Source organism: Pelobates fuscus, chromosome 2, assembly GCF_036172605.1.
Source record: "Pelobates fuscus isolate aPelFus1 chromosome 2, aPelFus1.pri, whole genome shotgun sequence".
NCBI lineage: Eukaryota > Metazoa > Chordata > Amphibia > Anura > Pelobatidae > Pelobates > Pelobates fuscus.
Genome location: NC_086318.1, coordinates 320,979,656 through 320,992,549, shown reverse-complemented (window position 1 = coordinate 320,992,549; position 12,894 = coordinate 320,979,656).

Here is a 12,894-nt window from a genome sequence, read left to right as displayed (position 1 = left end):
CATCTGGGATAATTTATTAGTTGTGACACAGTAACAATGTAACAAACACCTTTTATGGCTTGGCACTTACCAAACACCATGAAGGTCCAATGTCCGGCTTCCATGGTAAGCAGAAATCTAAACGGCATGGAGAACAGAACCCTAGCTGGCTTGAACATGGAAGCAGTATCCAAAATAACAAGTCCAATGATTTACACATTAAAAATGAACACATTAATTAGTGAGTGAAATGCACCATCTCCAAATGTTCAACAAAACATAATGATAAAAAAATGAAGACATATTTCATATGCCATTGACTTAATTGTGTTGAAAGAGTGCCTCGGATTAAGTACAATGGGGCAAGATAACGATTTTTTTTCTCTTTTTGTAATTTTGTTTTGTTGTACATTTGGAGATGGTATACTGCATTTGAATCATTTACTAATGAAGTAATTAATTTTAATGGGATAAGTATTGGACTTATGTCTTTGAATACTCATCTGTTTTCATGTTCAAACCTCCAATGCTGTTACCTAGAACTTTTCTACCAATGCCATAACAATAAAGTGTAAAAGAAATTGGTGATAAAATAAGAACATGGATGTGTTGAAAAGTATTTAGTAAAATACCATTGTCTGTCTGCTTTTTCAACATGTTTTCTTTTGGAGGGTCAATTTATTTTATCACAAACAAAATAATTGTACATCAGAAAGAGGGGTGTGGAAAAGGAGTATATGCTTAAAGATTATCCACCTCAGAAACACTACTAGGGCCTAAATATTTTCTAAATACATCCCAAGAGTAAAATAAAACTTTTATTAGTATAGATAAAAACTAAATAAATATATACAGACAAAATAAATAAAAATGATGTACATACAGAACCAATAACATAATGTAAAAAAATCTCCTTGATGAGGGGGCAGAGCTTGTTCTCAACCTGATCAGACGCAGGTTCGTAGAGCTCCGACAGCGAGACACCAAATTGCCCATATCGGAGCCTCTCAAGGTGATTACCCATGGCATCAACACAGTGACAGTGCCCCTAACATTATGGGGAGTAAAATTAAAAAAGCTGCGGCCGGATCTACCCTGATATACGGCTGATATTGGGGACCTACTGCAACGGCTGCATGGCGAGACTGGGCCTAACATGGTGGCTGATCTCTCTGATCTCTCCAATCTCTCAGATGACTTTCCCCTACACAACTCAGAAACCATGGGATATACAGGGCCACCTAAGCCCACACAGCTGACCACAAGCATATCTCCCCTGGTCACCACGGAGATACTTACTAATCTTGTGTCGGATCTCCACCAAAAGCTGTCCATAGATATCTCACAAGTGCAGGAGGATGTGAGGGGGTTTACCTTACACCTTACAACTGTAGAACAGACCTCTGCAACACATACAATCCAAGACTCAGAGCTACAGAAGCAGGTGAATGAACTTACATCAAACCAAGCTGCCTTAAGACACCAATTGGCCGCCTAGGAGACAAGAGGCGCTGGAAACATGCGAAAATCAGGGGCCTCACAGGTGGGGTGACCCCAGGGGAAATACCCCACTTCCTCCATGGCTATTCACAGCCTAACTGCCCCCAAAGCAAGCAAAAGGCATACAGATGGACGGGATGTTTAGCCTACCCAAGCCACAGTGGACCACTGGTACAGCCACAAGTGACCTGCTAATTCAATTTCAAACTGGGCAAGATAAAGCTGCATTTCTCAGTGGCACTAGGGGGAAGACCCCTTACTGTTTTGAGGACATAGAGCACACCTTCTTCTCGGATCTATCCCGTACCACACTGCAGTTTAGGAAATCACTTAGACCCCTGACTTTGGTCCTATCTACTATGAGAATGAGGTACAGATGGGGATCACCAGGCTTACTTTTCTGACAACACCAGAATAAGGAATATAAGGTGTCAGACGCATTAGGGATGGACGCTATCCTGACAACACTAGGCATTGGCCTCAACCTGTCTTCCACAACCACAAATTGGGAGATACATTTCTACTCTGAAATCTATGCAAATGCCAATGTTCCCTTTTTTTTCTGACAGGTACTATTGTGGAAGTCTTTTCACTGCTGGAAACCGGAAAATAATAACTTGATGTTATAATCATTCCAATCAGTTCCAGTAGAACTCTTGGTTTACAAAATAGCATTTGCTTTTAAGTGAAGTCAAATTTGCTTGCCTTTGAGACTAAACCTAGTGTTCTATCAAACACAGTCTTATATTGTTGGTTTAGTGTTTCATTCCAAATAAACTTTGAACTGTTACTGTGGTCTATCAGCTTATTAAGAGCTAACTGTTGCTAGCTTCGATCCAGGTTTCCCTGGACTGAATAAGGAAGGGAAAGACATGACTGCTGCCCAGGGAGGGGGGATGGATTAAGGGGGATACATATGTAGCGAGAAGGGAACTGGTATATAAGGGAATTTGGGGGTGGGCCCCTTGCCACTCAGCAGGTAGGAAGAGATCTAACAGGAGCTTTCCCACACTTTTTCTTCAATCTCCTTCCATCTTCCTACACCTCCTGAGAGTGTTTTAAAAAAAAAAAAAGAGAGATTTTACTGACCTTAAAATTATTTACTCACCTTTGCAAGTGAAGAGCTATGGCGGTGGTATCCAAGGATGCACTGGTTGAGATGCTGCAGGCATACCTGGCGTCGAATTGCTCCGGGTCGTTGGGTGAAGTGATGGCCGGCCTGCAGGGTGGCAGCGATGATGCAGCGGTGGCGGAGCCTGAGGAGAGGCAGGATGGCGGTAGGAGGCCTAGGCGATCCAGACCTCCTACGCGCCTTTCCCCCAGCCCGGTGCGGCGAAGCTGCGGTAGAAGGAGAGCGACCGGGGCGGACGGGGCGAGCGGAGCGGCTGGAGGTGTCCCCTTACCTACCCGGGCTGCAGGAGGGCGGCTGCAGCGGGAAATTGAGGCTGGTCGGTGGGATCAAGATGGCGGCGGACGAGGTGCGAGGTCGAGGAGTCAGGCTTCTTTTCCGGCCCAGCCGGATATGACGTCTGAGCGCACCCGACGCGCGGGAAGAGTGACGTCAGCGGAGGCGCCACGGGGCGCGTACGTGACGTCAGTGCGCCGGAGTGCGCTGACGTCACAGGCCCCGCCATCTTGGAACCGGGCAAACCAGTCCGGAGAGTCGGGCAGCTGGGAGGCTGGCCTGGAGAGTGCCCAGGAGTCGTGGAGGGACGGCGGCCGGTTGGGCGGTCGGCTCCGAAGCTCGGGTGATGGCGGCCATGGCTGTGGTCGGCCGGAAGAAGCGGAGGATGGCGGCTTGTGGAGAGGCCAGCTGGGTCTGGAGGAGGAACCGGCCATGGGAGATGAAGACAGCGTGGAGGAGCAGGAGCTTCGATCCAGAATCTACTGACCAATCATGGTTCACCTTTAGGTAAAATGTAAGGACATTGTGGTTCTGTTAAACTATTAAATGTCACGTTAGGTGATATACAACCAAAAGGTTTTATCTATCTCATTTCAATGCCTTTGCATATTGACAGATGTTGGAACAACTGAGTGTTCTAGTCCCAGTCTGTCCCAATCAGCAGATATGATAGCAAAGACTGCTGCTTCACCCTTCTGGACATGACAGAGAAAGTACTAACAAAGGAGATACGGGTATTCATTTGTACTGGTTTTACAGCGAGTAGGGACAATCTCTCAATATTCCTGACCTTCCTTTAAGCTTTCTGCAAAAGGAGCATGCTGTATCCCTTTCCCTTAAACTTGCTTGATATCACATCTAATCTCTCTTCAATCAGAGAGTCATCCCCCACTATTCACCTGACGTGTAACATCTGGCTATATGGGATTGAGTGCTTCTGTTTAATGGGGTGGAAACTCTCTGCATGTAGAAGACTGTGGGCATCTGTCGGTTTAGTATAAATATCTGTAGTCAACTGGTCCCCACATATACATACTGTGACATCCAGAAAACTCACTCTATCTCTGCTAGCTGTAGATGTAAATTTGATACTCGGATGACATTGATTCAAATACTCTATAGACCCATCTAGATTTTCTTTCTGACCCCGAGATATTAGGAAACAGTCATCTACGTAGCCATATCATTGGGTTATGCTCTTGGAAAATTGGTCAACGGTACGGAGGAACTCTCAAACTCTGACATGAAAAGATTTGCATAAGCGGGTGCCATATTGGCACCAGTAGAAGTTCCTTTTATTTGCTCATAGAAAATCTTCTCATACGGAAATACATTTTTGCATAAAACAATCTTAAGTAGTGCAAGGATACATTCCAGTTGATTAGAACTCATATCATCTTTTTCTAAGAAAGTTCTTACTGCCCTGATGCCATCTCTATTGGGAATCAAAGTGTATAAATTACACACATTGAGGATAACTAGCCAATCATTAGGTTCTACAGCCACATTACTGATTTTATTAAAAAAATATTTTGAGTCTTGGATGTAAGAAGGACTTTCCACTACTGAGGTGGCAGGAATTTATCAATAAAAGCAGCTAGTGGCTGGAAAATCGAGTCCGTACCAGCCACAATTAGCCTGCCAGGAGGCTTCTGAGCATCCTTCTGGATATTACGTAAAAGATAAAATACCGGCGTGACTGGAAACTTATTGACCAAGAACTCTCTTTGATATTGAGATATAGCTCCGTCATTATAGAAACTTTGTTTCTATAATTTTCTACACATGTCGAGTAGGATTAGATTTGAGTGTCCTGTAATTATACCTGTATAACAGTTGCAGCATGATAGTCACATTTATTTTTGATCACTATCAAGCCCTTCCTTGTTGGAGGGCTTGATAACAATTTCCCTATCTTTGCCCAGTTCCTCAAGAGCTCTTTTTTCATTAAGACTCATGTTAAATATTTTTAATGGTCTCTGCCATGGAAGGGCAGTTTCCGCACCAGATTCATGAAAGTCTGAGCAGAACTGTTAGCTGTAACCAGACAAAATGAACTCTCAGGCTTACATTTAATCAGATCAAACTTATGGGGCAGGAGGGCACCCACAGGAGCAGCACTATTTACCTAATTTTTCTTGAGAGATTTTGGTGTGGTGGATCTGACAAAAACATTTTAAGGTTGATAGCACATCAAAATGGTCACCCTTGTTTGTGGGGACAAAGTTTAGTCCTTTCACTAATGCTTTAACCTGCATCTCTGTCATGCAATAGCCCTTGTCTTTCACTTTCTTTGCTGATTCGCTCCATGTAATTAATTTGTCCCTCAGTTGCGTGAAAAGCTGAACGTGACTTGTTTCTCTTTTTGGATGATGGATCTTCCCGCAGCTATAGCAGGTGTTTTTCTTAAAATTGCAGGTATTTGCCATGTGGCTTTTATCCCCACATCTATAGTAAGCTTTTTGAGGCACTTGTTACGTTGGTTATTGCTTTTTTTAGGTACATACTGGTACAAAAATTATCCCCTTATTCCTTATCACATGCTGCTTGTGCTGAGAAATAAAATAAATTGTGCAAGTTCCACCATTGTAGCTATATCTACAGCACACTTCAATGTCAAATCAACCTCTGTTAACAGTCTCTTTTCTACTGTAAAAGTCCAGCAGTCCAATCATGCAAGGCATTGATCAAATAATCTCCAAATCTGCAAGTACTTACTAGTATCATTAAATGCATGACTGTATTCTGCAGTTGTTTGTGTGTATCAAATTTAAACCATTCAGCTAAAAAAATAAGTCCCACCTAAGAGGTTTGCCTTGGCGTGGCAGGTGGGCTTGCATCTAATGGCCATTGGAGTTACTAAATAACCTCTATTTATTTAAATATGCATAGAGATTTGGGAAGTGCGCAGGTAACTTATTTTGTTTTGGTTTTTACTGTATGTATTGGGGCTGATGTGTACTATGGTCGTTGCTGCCTCCCATGAGTAGTGGGAGTTTGAGCACAGGACTTATTTTTGTGTATTTGTATTTGCTTTTGTATCACACAGCCATGTTACAATGCTGCCGCCTATCCCATGTCTTCCCTATTAAGGGTTAATAAGTATGTAGGCTTTTAGAAAAATACCCCTCTCTGTCTCATTAGACATTTCTTTGCCTGAAGCTCAAGGAAGCAAGGTGAATTGTTAGTGAAGGACCCAGTGCAGTGTAGGAAGTTTGCCTTGACGTGGCAGACTGGAATAAAGGTAAGATTTTACTATATTTACAGTGCCTTGCAAACGCATTCACCCCCCTTGGCATTTTCATGTTTTGTTGCCTCACAACCTGGAATTAACATGGATTGTTTGAGGATTTGCATAATTTAATTTACAGAACATGCCCACAACTTTGAAGATGTTTTTTTGGGGGTTTTTTTTATTGTGAAGCAAACAACAAATAGGACAAAATAACAGAAAAGTCAATGTGCATAACTATTCACCCCCCTAAAGTCAATACTTTGTACAGCCACCTTTTGCGGCAATCACAGCTCCAAGTTGCTTTGGATAAGTCTCTATGAGCTTGCCACATCTTACCACTGGGATTTTTGCCCATTCCTCCTTTCAAAACTGATCCAGCTCCTTCAAGTTGGATGGTTTGCGTTTGTGAACAGCAATCTTTAAGTCTGACCACAGATTTTCTATTGGATTGAGGTCTTGGATTTGACTAGGCCATTCCAACACATTTAAATTTTTCCCCTTAAACCACTCAAGTGTTGCTTTGGCAGTGTGTTTGGGGTCATTGTCCTGCTGGAAGGTGAACCTCCATCCTAGCCTCAAATGAGTGGTACAGGTTTTGCTCAAGAATATCCCTGTATTTAGCACCATCCATCTTTCCCTCAACTCTGACCAGTTTCCCAGTCCTGGCTGCTGAAAAAAATCCCCACAGCATAATGCTGCACCCACCATGTTTCACTGTGGGGATGGTGTTCTTTGGGTGATGTGATGTGTTGGGTTTGCGCCAGACATAGCGTTTTCTTTGATGGCTGAAAAGTTAAATTTTAGTCTCATCAGACCAGAGCACCTTCCTCCATACATTTTGGGAGTCTCCCACATGCCTTTTCGCAAACTCAAAATGTGCCATTTTGTTTTTTGCTGAAAGTAATGGCTTTATTCTGGCCACTCTGCCATAAAGCCCAACTCTATGGAGCGTACGGCTTATTGTCGTCGTATGTACAGATACTCCAGTCTCTGCTGTGGAACTCTGCAGCTCCTCCAGGGTTACCTTAGGTCTCTGTGCTGCCTCTCTGATTTATGCCCTCCATGCCCGGTCCGTGAGCTTTGGTGGGCGGCTGTTTCTTGGCAGGTTTGCTGTTGTGCCATGTTCTTTCCATTTGGTTATGATAGATTTGATGGTGCTCATGGGGATCATTAAAGATTTGGATATTTTTTTATAACCTACCCTGACTTGTACTTCTCAACATGGCAGTGTTTGGTTAGTGGTGCCTCTTGCTTAGGTGTTGCTACCTCTTGGGCCTTTCAAAAAAAGGTGTGTATATGTAATGACAGATCATGTGACACTTAGATTGCACACAGGTGGACATCATTTCACTAATTATGTGACTTCTGAAGGTAATTGGTTGCACCAGAGCTTTTTATGGGCTTCATAACAAAGGGGGTGAATACATACGCACCTGACAATTTTCTGTTTTCTGTTTCTAAAAAAATAGTTTTATGTATATATTTTTCTCATTTCACTGCAGCAACTTGGACTATTGTGTTCTGATCCATCACGTACAATTCAGATTAATAAAATATTGAACTTAAGGCTGTAATGTAACAAAATAGGTAAAAAGTCAATGGGGGGTATACTTTTGCAAGGCACTGTAATTGGGCAAGGGGGGCAGGGGGACTACATGGTGGTTTTAACGCTATAAGGTCCGGAATACGTGTTTGTGTTCCTGACCCTATAGTGTTCCTTGAAAGCTGCAGTCATTTTAACACCCACACATCCAGTGCGTAGTTTCAGTTCATGTACTTCAGTTTGGGGAAAGAAATCAACTTCTTCCAACTGTGATTGTGAAGGTTACAGGTGCAGTCCCACTGCATATCTCAGCTAGGCAGGGGAAAAGGAAACCACTATAATAAAACACATTGAAAACATTACAACCACAAACTAATTTTAGAGGGGTTTTAAAAAGAGATGCCACAATCAGTGCAGGTTCACTTGTGCAGTAAACTAGCACACACTGTAGTGGGGGAAGAAACTTGCGATTTGCAAAGCACAAGCAGTGACACAGAAGAACAATAGAAATCAAATATTCAATTTCTTACTGGTAGTAACTAGGCAAGAGGAACTTTTATTAAAATTATTATTTTAATTTTTTTACTGATCAACACACTCAATTGTCTTTCTGTAAACAGATAACAATTAAAGACCTTTCAATCTCTAATTCAGCGAATCAACATTGATGGAAGTGGCACTGGTTAGGCACAGCCATAACCAAACAGTCCCACACTAGAATAAATAAACTATTATTAAACAGGATATACCTATCTCCAAATCAAAGCTTGTGTAAGTGTCACTTTACAACTGGAAGTGGCTAAACACAGCTACTATCTCCCACTTTGTTGTTGTTGTAAGTGCCACTGGTAGTAACTAGGTAGTTATAGCAGTAATATAATCCTAACCAATCTCAAGCTAGGATCAATGACACATGCTATCTGCCAAACAGGCACGGCAAGTGTAAAACCATGTATATCCACAGCTTGTTCCCCTGTTTACCACTATAACATCTTAAAGCATAGCAGGGCTAACCATTCAGATATCTTAGTTATAATATTATATACTTGGTAAGAGATTCTCTATTTAAAATACATAAGTAATTGAGAATACAATAAAATAGGGATTGTTGTAGAAGAACTACAATTTTTATAAATATATGAATATAAAAACTTAATAATCAATTACAATACCTTATAGCAGAGTTTATAGGATTAAAGAATATGCTTGTGATATCAATAAAATAGAATAACATAACATGAACAAGTCAACCTCTCAGTCATGATAAAATGGCTTTTTGATCATGTTTCTAATATTAAGTACACATATTTATACCTTAGATTTTCAATTAGGTCATGTTAGGACCTACCTTAACTTGGCGAAGATATGAGGGCATGACTTGGTAAGTTAAGATGGGAACATCTTATCTATGTTTGGAGCAAAATGTAATGTTGGACATGACATGGGAAATTCCCTGACTTGGTGTCACACTAACCTAGGACAAGATGGCGTCTTAAAGCAGCATTTTTTCTAATCCATCCCCTTTTTCAGCACTGCGGGTAGAAACCCTGAATCCTGAATGGCCTGAACATGTCTGGCTATTGCGCTAGTCATTTGCTCAGTCTTACATCCACATGTGGCTTTGAAAATCATAAATTTGGATGAATCACAGTTTGGCAGAAACTGAATGCAAGTCTAGTAATTTCTTTCACACCAAAATACTTGTTATGTGGAAATTGGGATGCCCATTTATAATGCACAGTGTAGCCCACTTCTGGGTTTATTCACTAAGCTCTGAACTATAGTGAAATTAAACGAGAATGGCAAAATTTAGGTATTTACTTCTGATTTGGAACCATTCTCCAGCTCACCTGTAGTATTAGCATAAATTGTATAGCCTAATAAGTGTAGTAGTCTCTTTTCATCTATTTATTATTTAGCATTTCTTGTAAAACGTAATGGAACCTTAAAGGGGATTTGTCTCTATTCGAGGGTCTTTGCATATTTCATGGTGCAGGGAAAGGTAAGGTTTACTTACCTAAAGCTGTCCCTCACAGCTGCTACCATTTTTGCAGGTCTTGCAGGTCTCTTCAGTTTCTGGCACTTCAGTTGCCAGAAGTTACATCTTGATGTAAGCTCGTGCATTGCACGAGTACAACACTTAAGTCTATGGAAGAGCCCCCGAGACCACAAGATTCTGCATAGACTGATGGCTGGCTCCCAAAGCCATCACTTATGATGGCTGCTGAAATTGGGCAAAGGTTGACAGTGGCGCTCTGCCTTTTGTCAAAGTCAGGCTTTACCAATAAACAAAGTAGTTCCTATTATTTGTCTTATGATATCTTTTGGGTATCACTGAAATTCCAATGCAGTCTTGACCAGTATTTCATAAAGAATATATATTTACGAAATACTGAAAAGCGACAGATCAGCATTAAAACAGCAAGTATTAGAAAGAATTTGAAAGCAGTAATGGTTCAGGTAGTAGAAGCTAACCCGCATTCTTACTGTATATTAGCTACCCTTCAGTTAGAGACTAATCCCATTAGAAATAGCTGCTTCGTTATCAATAACAAAATGTTTGTAAAAATGTATTTCAATATGATCCAAACGTAAAGAGTTATGCTAAGATACAATATATATACATGTATACAGGCCCTATATTTATTTGTTTTATTGTATACAGGCCCTATATTTATTTGTTTTATTGTATACAGGCCCTAGATTTATTTGTTTTATTGTATACAGGCTATACTATGTCCTTTATTTTATTGTTTTTTAGGACATGCCTACAAGTCAGTAATATATGGTAATATTGCCTCTCATTTATTTTATCTGGATTTTATCTAGTATTTAGTTTGCTCTCACCATTATATTCACGTTATTTGTACTGTATTTATCTGGTGTGATTTGGAGTGATTCACATTTTTGGTGATTTGAGCATTCGTTCTCGATTTCTTTTTCCTACACTTACACCACCCATCCTTATTACTACATTCTTGTACACCACATTATTTGTCCACACCCAACCTCCAAACCACTGCCGTATCACAGTTTTGAATCATTATACACCCATTGTACTTTCAACACACCCAACAAAACTTGAATACAGGTTATATACATGGTTTACAAAGTAAAAGAAAAATGAGAAGGAATGGCAGTTTCAGCTACTACGTTCCTGAACAAAGCTAGAAGAAAGATGATTAGTTGGACCAAAGTATATACAAGTCATTAACAATAAAAAGCAATGCACATGTGAACAATGTGAAAAAATAATAATAAATAAACTGAAAACTTAAAAAGAAATGGGTTAAAAAACGGGCCCCTCGATGAAGCACATAATACAACATGTGGAATACCCCAGGAAGCTTTTTTTTGCAAATGGTAAATGTTTATGGTTTAATATAGGTATCGAATACATGCATAATCATCATTCACTTTTCATAGGGAAACAACAAGCCTCACTTCCTCCATCTTAATAAAAATTCCATACTACCATTCATGGTATAGTCTCTTCCTACTGGGATATTTGAAAGCAGCAGAAACAAAAGACATTTTAAATACATTTTTCAGACACGTTTTTAGCTGTTAAATTAAACTGTGTCAGAGTCCTACAGGATGATTTCCTTCAGGAATGGCTAAAATAGCTACAAGATAAAAGATCTCGTTATTGTCGTTATGTGATAGAACAATTGTTGTACATATTACGACACACATATTAAATTGACATCTTGTGTGTCTAACAGGTTTGTTGGCGGCTCTGCTTTTTTTTTTCCTGTACTTGCCCATATTATAAGTGGATTCATGGGGGAGCACCAGGGCAATTGTTCTCCCTAGGGAACTTTCAACAAGCTCCAAAAAAGAACTATGTAATCAATATTTTTTACATGGTGCTACTCTACTGACTGGCACAATGCCTATAATACACAGATATGATATGAGTCGAGGGATAACTAACAATACGATTCCCCTACTGTTAGAAGTATAGGTTTAGACTATATTCTCTGTGTCAGTAGGACTATATTGGAACATGATATTACATCCCTACAGCCTACAAGTCCCAATCACTGTCACGACTTACGTATATATCATCTCTGCTCCAGTGATGATCTTGAACCATGGCCGGCCGAGCATGCACATGCGTGAATACTAGGGGTGGGCCGCGACCTTCGAACTTAGATCGCGTCATGTCTCCCAGGCAACTGTAGACGCTTATGTAATGTGCGTGATCATTCCATGCCGCAAAACTCCCCTGTAGATGCGACTGGAACCTATTGGCTCTACTAAATGCACTCCATGGCAACCCCTGTAACAGTCAACTTCATACACCAATAGGGTGTTATGGAGACTAACGAAAATAGGTGTGTTTTACGTTTAGCACCCTATTAAAACAAAGAAAAGCTGATCTTTCATTGCTCAGTGTCACAGGTGGCGGTACGAAGACCAGGAACCCTGAGTGCCTGATGAGGATGATGCGAGTCTCAGCGTGGTAATGGACCATCAGGGCCTGGAGCAGGGTAACCACACGCCCCCTGGTGTTGAGCACCAGCATTTGTGCAGCCACATACCAGGGCCCTGATGCAGCTACTGCAGATGCCAAGAGCTAGGTGATATGCAGACCTCCCAGGAACTGGATAGGGAGGCTCTGCTGCAGACATGTATCCAGTACAGAAACATCCAGTACAGAAACTTGCCTTGTTTCATGTATCCAGTACAGAAACAAGGCAAGACTAGGACAGGCACCTAACAAGAAAACAAGACAAGACTAGAAGAACCCAGAACCGGAGCAGGACAGAAAGCCGAACCCAGAACATGTACACAAGATACAGTGGCGTACCTACCACGGTCGCTGGGGTCGCAGTTTCGACCGGGCCCCCTTTACTGCAGGGGGCCCGGCCACAGCCATGACCCCTGTGACCGTGGGCCACCATGGTACTGCCCCTGGTGTTCCCCCTGTTATAGGGAGCCCAAGAGGTGGCCTGCTGGGCACCTGATGGACCGCTCCCCCCCCCCCCCCCGGCGGACAGCTGAGATCCTGTCACACGCGGCGAGGGAGCTGTGTGTGTGTCTGATCTGATCTGCTCCCTCGCGCGCCGTTGACTGATGCAGGGAGCCGGAATATGACGTCATATTCCGGCTCCCGGTATCATTAGACAGCCCGTGAGGGAGCAGATCAGATCAGACACACACACAGCTCCCTCGCCGCGTGTGACAGGATCTCAGCTGTCCGCCGGACTGAAGCCCCACTGGACC